A 14,896-nucleotide genomic window follows, 5' to 3' on the forward strand; every position below is an offset into this window, starting at 1 on the left:
TTCCATACAGCAGAAGCAGAGAGGATAGACGATTGGCGAAGGAACTTGTTACCATGACAACAGTCAATAGGTTAGGTGACCTCTTTTAAACCAATTGGATTGCAAATTCATAACTAAGCGGATAATGCACTTATTTATATCTTTTGAAGTCAATGCAATTTTTTTTTTTTTCCAAAAGAATATATATTTTTTTAATAAGATATTGTCACATGGCACAATCACAGATGGGAAAGGATTAACAGGCATTGTTCGTAATTACGTGTTTACATGCGAGCCAGTAGACGCTTAAATGAATGGCTGTTTTAATTGGTTTATGTTGAAAGATTCTTTGATCAGACATAACAGTAATATATATTAGCATGCCGCATTTTAAAGTGACACTGCCTTTCATTAATCAAGTGGCTGTATGGTTGATTAATTTGTACAAGGTTTAAATTGCTATGAAAATTTATCATTCATAGCCATGATCTCCATTTACATATATGTTAATTACGGTAAATGTAATCTGTCTCCGAATCCTCTGGGCTGCATACTAAAAAGAAGTGCTGATCACAGAGGATGCTTACATACCACTTACAAAGTGAACTCTTTCTGGCATTCACAAAAGTCCGTTTTCTCGTCAAAGACGGAATAAAATTCAAACATTTTTTTGCTGAAGGCAAGTTGAAATACGAAAGGAGCCACTTTTTTTCCCGAATTATTTTCTCATCCAGTGCCAAAATGCTCAAGAAAATGAGTCAATTTCTTTCTAGAAAATTACCTCCATGCTCTAGAAAATCATTTGTTCCGTCTTGTATTGGAGGGTAATAATAAGGATACATTTTTTTATAATATATCTGTTAAACAGGGGAATTACGTTTTTTTTTTTTTTTTTTTTCCGCAAGTCTGAAACAATCTTTGTAACAGAATTAAAATTAATTACATCGCTCTGCAGGATAATGTGGAGGTCTGGTGAATGCCCTCCGCTATTAATGAATATGGGTAATAAGGGCAAACTGGTATAAAGGAAAAGGATAACCACGATGCTGTGAAATCCACCAGCTTTTTTTTAAAGATAAGGTATGCTTGAAGGAAAATAATAATACTATAAAACTAAAACATAACAGTGGACCTCCTTTGTTGTGTGTTGGTACTTTACATACTTTATTTACACCTCCACTTAATGAGCAGCCGACTGTTGGGAAGGAATGCTTCTTTCCCAACAATTTGTTTCTCCTCGCCTGGTGTAAATGCACCTTAAGGCTGGGTTCACACCTGAGCGTTCCGAAAGGAGCGCTCTGTATGCGCGATTGTACCGGCGTTTACAATTGCGCATACAGAGACAAGCGAACGCCCATTGTCGCGCGTTCCCGAATGTCTGTGTACGGGAACGCCACGACAAAATGCCCCAAAGAAGCTCATGCACTTTTTTGAGCATAGGGCGTTTTACAGCGCGATCGTACGCGCTGTAAAACGCCCAGGTGTGAACCATTCCCATAGGGAATCATTGGTTTCTCATTGTTGAGCGTTTTACAGCGCGTAGGAACGCACTGTAAAATGCTCAGGTGTGAACCCAGTGTAAGATCTCCTTCACACGCTCTGAAATTTTAACTGAATGAAAAATACACCATGTGTTTTAAAAGGGGTTTTCCAGTTGAGAAACATTTTCGGGTAAAGGGCTTACAGTGGGTTTAAAAACTGGAGAAGCATTACCCACTTCACTGATGCCACACTATTACATAGTCCTCACTGGTCTTTACTTCCTTTTCCTCTCTAGACAGACAAGAAATTCACACTCATCTAATCACTGGTCACAGTGGTGACCCACCTCATCCTGTCAAGGTTGGTCCACCAGAGTACAAGAGGATCCTCTGTTGGACCAAAGTTCTGACACAATAATTGACCCCAAATAAAACTGGCAGAAGCTGGAGCTGACCTTAGAATAACCAGTTCTCATGTAGATATACCATACATGCACCCTGTGGATGTACAGTGCCTCAGTACTACAAGGTATCCACCAGCGTCTTTTGCAGTTTATGTCTGCCTATGAACCACTTACCTTTATAAATGTTACTAATAATAAGTCCTGCATGTGCAATGATAACAATTAAAGGTAAACTTTTGCATGTCTTGTATACATGGAGGGCGGACCTCAGAATTATTTCCTTTGGTGGACCTCAGGAACTTCATTCAGACTCTGCAGTCAGGTCATTTGCTGGGTGTCAAGATGGAACCTGTAAGCAGAGACCAGCAGGGACCCATTTAGCCTCAGAACAGCAAGGGATGGTTGAGGTAACCATAATTTATTATTTATTAATTTATTTATTTATTAACTCACTCTGGGCTTTTCACAATAATTGTATCCCCCTGGACAACCCCTATAAAAGTTTTTTTTTTTTCATTAGTGTTTTTTGGTGGCATGTTTAATTTTGTGACATTTTGTGCATGCATTTTTCCTAACATTTTTGAAGTCATATAAAAAAACAAACAGCTTCCTATTTTGTGAACAGTGTAGTTTACACAACTGGGTATTTTTTAGGGTTCTTTTTTCAATAAGTTGAATGTTATAAGCTGATTTTTGCAAAACATTCTATACATACATGTATTTGCTGAAAAAGGGAATTAATTAATTACTCTTGAAATCAGCTCTGTATTTTTCAGCCTTATAATTATATCATGTGCCATAGCCTTAGGGTACTTTCACACTTCCGTTGCTGGATTCCAGCAGGTAGTTCCGTCACCGGAACTGCCTGACGGATCCCGCAATCTGTATGCAAACAGAAACCATTTGTAGACGGATCCGGATGCGGATCCATCTCACAAATGCATTGCAATTCTGGATCCGTCTCTCCGGTGTAATCCGGAAAAACGAATCCGGCATTTATTTATTTTTTACATTTTTAAAGGTCTACACATGCTCAGACCGGAAGACCGGATCCGTCAATGCGGCAATTTTAATGCCGGATCCGGCACTAATACATTCCAATGGGAAAAAATGCCAAATCCGGCATATGTTCAGGATTTTTAGCATGCTGCGTTTTTTTCTCCGTCCAAATACCGCAAAAGGACTAAACTGAAGACATCCTGATGAATCCTGAATGGATTGCTTTCCATTCAGAATGCATTAGGATGAAACTGATCAGTTTTTCTCCGGTATTGAGCCCCTAGGACGGAACTCAATACCGGAAAACTTTGACACAAGTGTGAAAGTACCCTTATATTGTCACATGGCATGATGTGTCTTTCTTTACCTTTTGTCTAGATGACTAGTATTTTTGGATACTCTGTTGAGAATTGTTTATACTTTATATCTTTATGAAGATACTCAGTGGCTGCAATGGGAAATGCAGCTTGACAAGGGTTTAGCTAGCATGTTGTGATAATGTTTTGAAATTGGAATTGGAAACAGTGTTTGTGGACATGAAGGTGTGGACACTAGTGTTGAGCGAGCACCAAAGTGCTCGTGTGTTCTACCGAGCACAATGGAAGTCAATGGGAGAACCCTAGGCACCCCCTGCTCCGAAGAGAAGAGGGTGTCTGGTTCATATATTTTTTTTTAATTGATGGAAACCCCATCAAAATCGTTTGGAAACAGCATTAAGAGAATAGCTGGATGCATCTTAGAATCATTTTATGTATGACATACAATAGACAACCACACAAAGGCTATATGCCAAAGGCGAGCTATGTGCAAGCCATCAATCTATCCAGGAGACAGATAACAGCCAGCATACCTTACAATGGCAGCCTTGCGCACTATAAGATATCCCAAGCCAGCTCTCATCTGACTGAGAACCAATAAACCTCAAAGTTATTTTGCATCTGTTGGATGGCTTCGGTGGACCTGCACACCTAGATCAATATCATTAGGTTGACAAAAAGTTTTCTGATTGTCCTGGATAGATTGAGCACATACCTGGCTTTTGGCATATAGCCTTTGTGTGGTTGTCTATTGTATGTTATACATAATAGGAGTATCAGACACATCTAGCTATTCTCTTAATGCTGTTGCCAAACCATTTTGATGGGGTTTCCATCAATTTCTTCCGAGCAGGGGGTGCCTGGGGGTCTTCCATTGTATTAAATTGTATTCTAGCACCCAAATTATTTGGCCGAGCACTAGGATCTGCCGGGCATAGCCATGCTCGAGCCGAACAGCAGTTTGGCCGAGCATGCTCGCTCAACACTAATCTAGATGTAACTGACGACTGCTAGACCCCAATGCAAAATCTATAAAGGATGCCACCTGCCATGTGACATGGCATAGTATGCGAGCCACAGTGCTCCCTTATTATATGTCGGAAAGGACATTGCACCCCTCAGTCATCAGGTGCACCTCAACCATCCCTGTTGCTAATACCCTGCTTTTCAGGTTTGGCTTTCAACAATGTTGTCTGAACAGAATCCTATACTGACCAGGTAAAACAGTCCAGATGCAAAACTATCCAGTGGGGTATAGCTATGCAGTGTAGGTAAGCTCCACTGACTACACAATGGACCTAAAGCTTAAGAAGTAATGATCATAATTAGTTGTCTACATAATAAAATCCTTAGAACCATTTCTAAGCTTGTCTTAGCCACTGAGAAAGAATACAATGTGTAAATCCACTTAATATAATTCTTAACACAAAGAAGCCAGGAATACCTCTCCAGCTCGGCTGGTGTAGGCTTCTGTTCTTGGCTGTTCTGTGTTTCTCAATCTCTTTAGTGAGGTTAATTAGTTACAGATGGATCCTGTCTTCTATGATTCCTCACGTGTAAATTGTTCATCATTTTTGATAGAAACTGTAACATTCTTTCAGCGCCTCCCAAATATAACTGGCTCCAGCCCAGGAAGACTCATGAGAGACATTTAGGGAAACTAAGATATTGTCAAAAACTACTATCAAGAAATTTTTTGCATTCTTTCACATTTTATTTACTTTTCAGAAAAGTTTATGATTGGAAATTAAATTTACTTTCCTAAATATTCTAATTTCAGTGAATCTGAATTTTTTCTCATTCCTCCCACATGTCTCGCTCAAAATGGCGGCCAACCTTTTACAGATCATCAGACCATTAAGTGATGTCACCATACAGGCATAATCTACTCACTGTAATTACTGTATAGAGATATGTCACTTGCAGGTATAATGCACACATGATGTCACAGTGCAGGATTATTGTAGCAAAATTACAGCACAAGAGTAATGCAAAAAGTAATGTCACAGAGAAGCTCAATATTATAGCTTAGGATGGGGCCAAATTAATTTTTTATGCCACCTTGCATGCATGACTAACTGCATCTCATGTCTGAATGGAAATGGGTTCCTTGAGTTGTTGGGATCCATAACAACTGTTATGCGCCTACCTTGGTATTTAAACCCCCTGTAAGGCTCACAGTCTAATTTTCATTATTTCAGACAAACATGCACACTACAGTCATTGTTATAGGTATTATAAAGTGTATGGGGCCTCACTCTGTCACTTGAACAGAGTTGACTTGGGGCTACTTCTCGGGGCATTATCTAAGTGACTCCACTGGCATTCACCATTTAACTCATATACATGGATCTAAACTCTGCTGCAGGAGAACCACCAGGCTGCTACCTCTTGGAGTAGTCTCTATTCAAGTGACTGCTGACCCACAGAGCACCAAGAGACATCGGTGCAGAGCAACAGTGGATAAGGGACAACAGTAGTCAGAACATACCAAGGTCAGGGCTGGCAGCCCAGAGTCAGTAGAGGCAGAGGTCAGGCGGTAAATGGTCAGATCCAGAAGTTAGTCAAAAGTCAGTGCACGGAACAGAGAAACAAGTTACAGCATGCCTATCATATACTCACTAGTGATGATCGAGCATGCTCGGCCGAACACCTGTTCGGCTCAAGCATCTCACTGCTCAGCACATGACGGTACTCGGCCGAGTACCACCATGTGCTCGAGGGCCATGCTTGAGTCCCCTCCCCCCACGTTTCTTGGCTGCTACGCAGCCAATAGATGTGCGAGTGAGTACTGCCCTCACTGTAATGCCAGTAGCCATGTTGGCTTTTGGCATTACAGTGATTGACTGGCCGGAACGTGTCATCGGGTGCAATATACAATAGCACCCGATGACGCATGTTTGGCTCATTTGTAGTCAGGGAGAGCTGAGCATAGGAAGGGGCAGAGAGTGTAGGGAGTAAAATTGAATATTTTTTTGGTACCAAAATGTTTCAGAGACCCAAAAGTCCTTGTAAGGACTATTGTGTGTGACAGCAGCAATATCTGTTTGTAGCCCAACCTACACTAAATTGCTCAGTGTTAGGGACAGCTGTGCATAGGAGGGGACAGACAGTGTAGGGAGTGTTATAGGAAGATTTGCATACAAAAAACTTTTCAGAGACCCAAAAGTCCTTTTAAGGACTATTGTGTGTGACAGCAGCAATATATATTTTTAGCGCATCCTCCGCTAAATACCGTGTAATAGGCCGCTGCGGACAGTTAAATTATTTGCGCCATCCAGTGTACTTTTTCCGTAGACGGTGTCCGCTGCGGACAGTTAAATTATCAGCGCCACATCTATTGTTTGAAGTGTGCGCATCCCTAAAATATCAGTGACATCCTGTGCACTTTTTCCGTAGATGGTGTTCGCTGCGGACAGTTAAATTATCCGCGCCACATCTACTGTTTACAGTGTGCGCATCCCTAAAATATCAATGACATCCAGTGTACCTTTTTCTGTAGACACTGCGAACAGTGATATTACCTGTGGTACCTGTCCTGTAAAACGTTTCCTAATCACAAATAGTAATGGACGAACATCGGCTGGGACAGTTCGCGAATGCTATCGAGCGAACGCGAACAAGTGTTCGCGAACTGCAAGTTTGCGGGAGGCCCCATTCACTTTAATGGCAGGCGAACCTGAAAAAACCTTCAGCTCATATTCGCAGCCACCAAATATTTAGTGCACTAATAGTCCCACAACATGGACAGTGACATACTAGATCAATGACAAAATTCCAATAAAAAATATGTATCTTAATCAGGGTAAATATTTATGCGTCTTAAAGGGAAATTCTCTGCAATGCACCCTGTTGGAGCCCAAATTTTTTTATTTTAGGACACAGGAGTATATCACACCAGTTGAAATTATTTGTTCCAATAGCGTTTGTCACTCTGTAGCTGAGGTAACGCAGCAAAAGGGCAAACAAATGCTGCACTACCCAAATGCACTATATAGAAAGTATATTATTGGTAAATCACACCAGTTGAAATTATTTGTTCCAATAGCGTTTGTCCCTCTATATAGCTGCAGTATCGCAGCAGAAACGCACACAACTGCTGCACAATACAAATGCACTATAATATACTTTCTATGTTAGAAAGTATATTATAAGTATATTACACCCCATTTTAAGTCACACCTATCGATAGCACACCTATACCAGTCCTTAAAAGGACTTTTGTGGCCCTATTAGCTAAAGTTTGGTGTCCCTAACAGTCTGTCCCTGCGCACACGGCAACCTCTCCCTACACTGGCAAAAGACTAAATGTAAAATGGTGGCCAGATCGGGTTTATTTATAAGGTAGGGGGTATGTCCATGTGCTGGAACGTCTCAATTGGCTGTCCTGTACCACCTGATGGATGTGTCATGGGTCAAAGTTCTTCACACTGTAAAAAAATATGGTGCCGGCGGACATCGCCATATGTTCGCCCGTTCGGCGAACCATGAACGAGCAAAGTTTGCCGCAAAACGACCGCCAGGCGGACCGCAAGGCCATCTCTAATCACAAATACTTTTGTAAATTTTTTTGCGCATACACTTACAAATCCTACGCTATTGTACGTGTGACATACTTTCAAGAATATATAACATTTAAAATGAAAAAGGTGAGCATTAAGGGACGGGGAAGTGGCTGTGATGCTGATGGTGCATGCAGAGGCCGTGGCCCTGGGCTCGGAAAAACTGTGCCTGCTGTCAGAGCACAAGAAAAACAATCATCCACGATACCTAGCTTCATGTCCCAGTTTGCAGGGCGGCGCAGGACACCACTCTTGAAGTCAGACCAGTGCGACCAGGTGGTCTGTTGGATTGCAGCAGATAATGCTTCCAGTCGGTTAAACACCACCCTGTCTTCCACCAAGTGCAGTCTCAGTAGCCAGGAGTCTGGTCAACACAATCCTTACCCTGATCCTCCTTCCTCCCACCATGTACAGTCTGGCCAAACAAGTGATCCCACACTCGGATATTACGAGGACCTCTTTTCATCGCCATTACTTGATTTGGCCCTGTCGCCAAGCACGCTTGAAGAGGGACATGAGATCTTGTGCCCTGATTTCCAACCTCTTGAGCTTCCACAGTCACAAGAACATGATGGTGGTGAACGGCAATTAGTGTTTAATAAGGTGGATGATGATGAGACACAGTTGCCAATGAGTCAACCGCAATTACTGTCTCAAGAGGTTGATTAAGAGGATGAGACACAGTTGTCAATCACTGAGGTTGTGGTTAGGTCAACAAATCAGGAGGATGATCAGAGTGAGGAAGTGGAAGAGGAGGTGGTTGATGATGAGGTCACTGACCCAACCTGGGAAGGTGGAAAGCCGAGCGAGGACAGAAGTACAGAGGGATCTGCAGCACTGCAACAGGCTGGAAGAGGCAGTGGGGTGGCAAAAGGGAGAAAGCGGGCAACACCAAACAGGCCCACAACTGTTCCACGGAGCACCCCCTCGCGGAAATCTCCCTTGCCAAGGGGTAGATGTTCCGCAGTATGGCGCTTTTTTGAGCAAAGTGCAGACGACAAAAGAATAGCAGTTTGCAACCTGTGCCATACGAAAATGAGCCGGGGCGTGAACACTAGCAACCTCACCACCACCAGCATGATCCACCACATGGCATTCAAGCACCATAATAAGTGGAACGAATGCCTAGGTCCACAATCTGTGTCTGCGGGTCACACCACTGCCTCTTATTCCCCTATATTATGTGCTGGAAAATCCCCTGTCAAAGGCGCAGGCCCAGAATCAACACAGATAGTGAGCGGCGATAAAGCTATTATCAGCTTAACCATTCCACTTCTGTGTCTACTCAAATGCTCGCTGCTCACAATTAAGGACATTAATTGCATGTGGAAGAGGTGGAAATGGGGGGAAGACATTACACAGGTTGATAGTCAGACCACCCTCAGTTCCAAGCGCAAATTGGACGATAAAGAGGAGGAGCAGGAGATGGTCGCCTCCACTACAGAGTATAACCCATGGAAGTTTAATTTAATTTGTTCAGCTTGGGTGGGCAGAAGAGGAGTAAGAGGATGAGGAGATTGAGAGTCATCATCCTGATGACAACAGCGAAGTCTTACCTGTGGGTACTCTGGCACACATGGCTGACTTAATGCTAGGCTGCCTTTCCCGTGACCCCCGCATTATACGCATTTTAAACAACACAGATTATTGGTTGTTCAACCTTCTCGACCCCCGCTACAAAGAGAACTTCTCATCTCTCATTCCTCTGGTGGAGAGGATGAGAAAAATGGTGCAATACCAGAAGATCCTTGTTGAAAAATTGCTCGAAAAATTCCCATCTGACAACGCTGGCGGCAGAGTCCGTAGTTCCTTGGGCAACCAAAGAGGAGAGACAAAAGGAACACACAGCAGTTCCAACCGAGGCAGGGCAACACTCTCCAAAGCCTGGGACAGTTTCATGATACCCTGCCAGCACCCTCACCCTGATGCGCGGCCTAGTGTCACAAGGAGGGAAACATTTTGGAAGATGGTGATGGAGTACGTAGCAGACCGTGTCAGCATCCTCAGTGATCCCTCAGTGCCTTACAACTACTGGGTGTCCAAGCTGGACACATGGCACAAACTGGCGTTCTACGCCTTTAAGGTGCTCGCCTGCCCTGCCACCAGCGTTTTGTCTAAGCGGGTATTTAGTGCTGCTGGTGGCATTATAACAGATAAGCGTATCTGCTTGTCAACTGAAAATGCTGACAGGTTGATTCTTATAAAAATTAACAAGACCTGGATTGACCATGACTTCGACTCCACCAGAGGATAGCTAAGGAACATAAAGGCACTTTAAATGTGTTGTTTATAATGTACTGAATACACAGTATTCCATGCACCCCTTCCACCACAAACAAGGGTATATGGTTAAATCTTTCTTTTTCTCATCCTCCTTCTCCTCTTCCATCATATAAACACATGCTTATTCCTCACATATGATGCCCACGCATATATGCCCTTCACATATAATTTTTTACAGGTTCAGCTCAGCTGTAGGTCCTCGCATATAATATTTTAAATGGTCAGCTCACCAGCAGGCCCTTACATATAATCTTTTACAGGGTCATCTCACCAGCAGGCCCTCACCTACGATCTTTTACAGGGTCAGATCACCAGCAGGCCCTCGCATATAATGTTTTACAGGGTCAGATCACCAGCAGGCCCACACATAAAATCTTTTACATGGTCAGCTCACCAGCAGGCCCACACATAAAATCTTTTACAGGGTCAGCTCACCAGCAGACCCTCGCATATAATCTTTTACAGGGTTAGCTCACCAGCAGGCCCTCGCATATATTTTTTTTAGAGGGTCAGTTCACCTGCTGGCCCTCACCTACAACCTTTTAGAGGGTCAGCTCACCAGCAGGCCCACACCTAAAATCTTTTACAGGGTCAGCTCATCAGCAGGCCTTCGCATATAATTCTTTACAGGGTCAGCTCAGCTGCAGGCCCTCGCATATGATTTTTTCAGGGTTAGCTCACCAGCAGGCCCTCGCATATAATTTTTTACAGGGTCAGCTCACCAGCAGGCCCTCACCTAATTATACCGAATAGGTTGTGATCGAACCATGATTCCCTGTTACCCGTAGTCACCATGGTTTGTGCTGACAATAACATCGAAAGTTTATAGGCCAGACATCCGAATGGATTGTCGCCATCACGGGAACGTGTGATGGGCCCCAGGTTATATTGAGCCACCAAAGCGGCAGCAGGCCCTCACCCATAATGTTTTAGATGGTCAGATCAGCAGGCCCTTGCTCAAAATGTTTTTGAGGGTCACCAGCAGGCCATCAATCATAATTTTTCAAGACTGTGTATGATGCAGGTTCCTTGTAATTTTTGGCTGCCCTTTCACTCAGTGCATAGGCTTCATGAGTGTAGGAATCCCACTACATGAACAATTGTACCACAATGTGAATGAGGCCCTCCTTTATGTGATATACAGTTTGTATCGGAGGACCTCTTCCTTGTAATTTTTGGCAGCACTTGTACTTTATATACAAGTAAATATACAGGAAAGAATGTTTCCTAACAATTTTTTTTATCTAAAATCGATTTTATATTCTGTTTTGTGCATATTATTGTCAGTCTTTAAAAGTGGCGTACTACTCGGACAACATCGTTCCCAGCAGCGACCTGGGAGTCCAAGATGCATCCACACATCCTCCCCATGCTGTTCCAGAACCATTTAGGTGGTGTTTCCATCAATTTATGACTTTTTCCTATGAACCAGACACCCTCCCCTCTTCAGAGCAGGGGGTGCCTGGTTTAATGCTCGCGTTCTCCCATTGACTTCCATTATACTCGGGTGCTCGGTAGAGCACCTGAGCATCTCAATGTGTTCGGGCCGAGCACTATGGTGCTCGATCAACACTAATACTCACCTGTCTACACTCTTGGACGTTGTGTTGCTGCAGCTAGGTCGGTCTACAGAGGGTTTTGGCCTATTAGCATGCAGGAGCATCGAGCCAATCATCAATGTGACATACTGGGCCAATTCATTTCTGCGCCGCCATCTCAAGCTTATATGGCAGTCTATTTAAACTGGTAAGAACCACTGTTTGCTGGCTGTGATTTTGCAATCTGTGCCACACTCACCTTTATTGCAGTTCTGGAATTATGGTACCTTGACTGACTGCTTTGTGGTGACCTATTATTCTGCCTGACATGTTTGGGCTTTGATTTGACCTCCAGGTATTTGACTCCTGGCTTTGTATTTGGCCTTTGTCTCTTGTTTCTGGATTTGTCTCTCACATGATCCTCTGAGCTTGCCTGATTGGTGAATTCTGTTATTTTCTTTGCAGGATTCTGTCTTTTATTTTTCATTTTTTCCACCACATTATACACTGCTCGTTTCCATGGTTACGACCACCTTGTAATCCAGCAGCGGTGGCCATCCTCGCACACTATAGGAAAAAGTGCCAGCCTTTCTGGTGACAGGGACCGTGGGAGCACACATAAGCTGGTGCTTTTTCCTATAGTTTGTAAGCACAACCACTGCTGCTAGATTGCAGGGTGGTCGTAACCATGGAAACAAGCAGTGTATAATGTGATGGAAAATGAATTCAGTCAGCAAACAAAGCGGTATAGATAATAACAATACATTAGTAAGGGCCTTGTATTAACATTCTCTACATAATAAATGCTATTTTTCGGAAGTGAGACAACCCCACTAGGTACCCAGCCTTTGCCTGGGGAATATTAGGGTGTACTTATGCTGGCCATTGGAAGGACTGCATATGTGCATCCTATAGGCACAGCAGAGACAGACCCCAGCCTGAATGGGGGAGGGAACCGCTGGCAATTTTATCCCGGCAGATGGGCCCGAGTAGGGAAATACTGGTGAGCAGTCTGGGGAGGACACATGAGTGACGGGCCGGGTGAGCAGAGCAATGGCCTTGCTCACTGTAAGGAGTGAAGTGGTGGTGTTCTCAGACCAAGAAACCAAGAAAATGTTTTTTGAGTATAGAACAAAAATGGAGAGCCCAGGGGATAAAAACAAGCAGATATTGGAAGAACCTAAAAAATCCATGCAGATAGACCCTGCAGATCAGCTACTAGTAACATCATAAGTATAGGTAATCAGTATAAAACACTTGGAAAACCCCTTAAAACTACTGAGCCCCACCCCTGTGAATATCCACGTCATGCAATCTAAAGTGCTTACCTATATACAGTAATTCCTGGTCCCTTACAAGTGGGAGGCACATATGCAAACTGTTGTAATTCCTGCACCGTTCACCTGATTTGGATGTAAATACCCTCAAATTAAAGCTGACAGTCTGCAGGTAAAGCACATCTTGTTTGTTACATTTAAAATCCATTTTGGTGGTATATAGAGCCAAAAATGTTAAAATTGTGTCAATGTCCCAATATTTATGGAGCTGACTGTATATCGGAATGAAAACATCATCATAAAATATCACACAGTATAATTGTATAACTGTAAATTTGTCTGGAGTGGCTAAATAACTGGCTTCTATGGGAATGATTTGCTATAAAATGGTCCCGTTTCTGGGAGGCATTTTCTATCACACTATACATCTCATACAATGGATTCAATGTAAAGCAGAGATCTTTTTATATTTCTTTACCTTGGTGTATAAAACCCTTCAGAACTGTGATGCAGAAGAAGTTCTATGAGGGTTCAAGTAGAAGAAAAAGACATCCAGTATATACATCAAAGACTTCCAGCCTGCTATGTATTGCTGCAAGACAATTAATAGCTCAGGAGTCGGGAGTATTTATGGCTGAGCGCTACACTTGTAAATAGATTTGCCCAAGGACACAATTCTCCTATTCGAATATCTTTTAATGAAACCCCACAAGACAGTAAAATAGAAGAAACTCCCCAGAACCACTTCCCGGCTAAGCTACAATATCAGCATGGAAAAAGGATCAGTTAGAGTATATTTAATAACTTTGCTCTAAAGGCAGCGTCAATAAGAAACGTTTTTCCGGATGTTTATACAAATCCATAGAAAATGGAACCTAAGAATTCTTGATTCCTTATTGTAGTTATTTACTAAAACTATCAATATCTAAGGGAAGCAGGATAAATATTACTCTGGTAAACCTTAAATAATTTTAATACAATATTATTGCTTTTGGTGCAGCCGTATACATTTTTTAGCTCTGGTATGCTGCCAAGCAATTATGGAAGTTTATCATCACATCTGCCATATTTATCAGCATGATGCAAGTACTGGTCACATTGTACCTGGAGTAATGTTGCGCCACTTTACTGCATACAGCTAGGAGACCTAGGAAAGGACATAAGTCCATATTTACTAATAAGAGTGCACCTAGATTTTGGCATGAAATGTGCACAATTTGGCACAAGCTATGCAGTCTAAATTAATCAGAGCCTGAAAAGGGTGTATGCTTTGTCATAAAGGGTTGTGGCTTTCTGGGAAAGAGTGTGTGGCCTAATATGCAACATTATGTGCCAAAATTGCACCAGTATTCTGGCATAATATTTTATCTCAAGGTAGGCCAACCAATAGTTGGTATAGAGTTAGGCAAATGTCTAGCGGTGCATATCATTTCTAATCCAGCCCGAGCCTCTGAGATAGGTCTGGTGCAGGTCTAGACAGCCTGTCCACGTTTACCCCATCTAGAGTATTGCGGCAGATTTACACAGCACAATTGTCTGGCCGATTATCGGGAATGGACATTACGATGAATGCTCGTTGCCTGTAATCGGGCTGTGTAAATGTGCTGCCGATTACCAGATGAAAATGCTCGTTCATTTGGTGAAATGATCTTTCGTGCAGCACATTAAATCATCGTTTCTGGGCAGCAGAATCTGTAACGGGATAAGAGATAACAGTAGCCATCGCTTGTCCCCATACAGTGGAGGTCACTGCGCACCTTTCCATTACTGACAAGCAGGCAATTAGTAAATCTGCCTCATTATTCCTGTACTGGGACATTACTGTGTGCATTATATCTGCATTGTGACATCATCATGTTTTCTTCTTATGCTATGAGATCGCTCTTTACTATGGGACGCATTGCTCCTGTGGTGACATCACTGTGTGCATTGTACCTGCACTATGAGATCATTCTGTACTATGGGATTACTTCATGCAATGCTCCTGTTGTGACATCACTTTGTCCATTATGTCTGTTCTATGCCCTATCTACAGTATCTTTATATTATAAGATCA

This window comes from Bufo gargarizans, chromosome 8 (genome assembly GCF_014858855.1).
Source record: "Bufo gargarizans isolate SCDJY-AF-19 chromosome 8, ASM1485885v1, whole genome shotgun sequence".
Classification (NCBI taxonomy): Eukaryota; Metazoa; Chordata; class Amphibia; order Anura; family Bufonidae; genus Bufo; species Bufo gargarizans.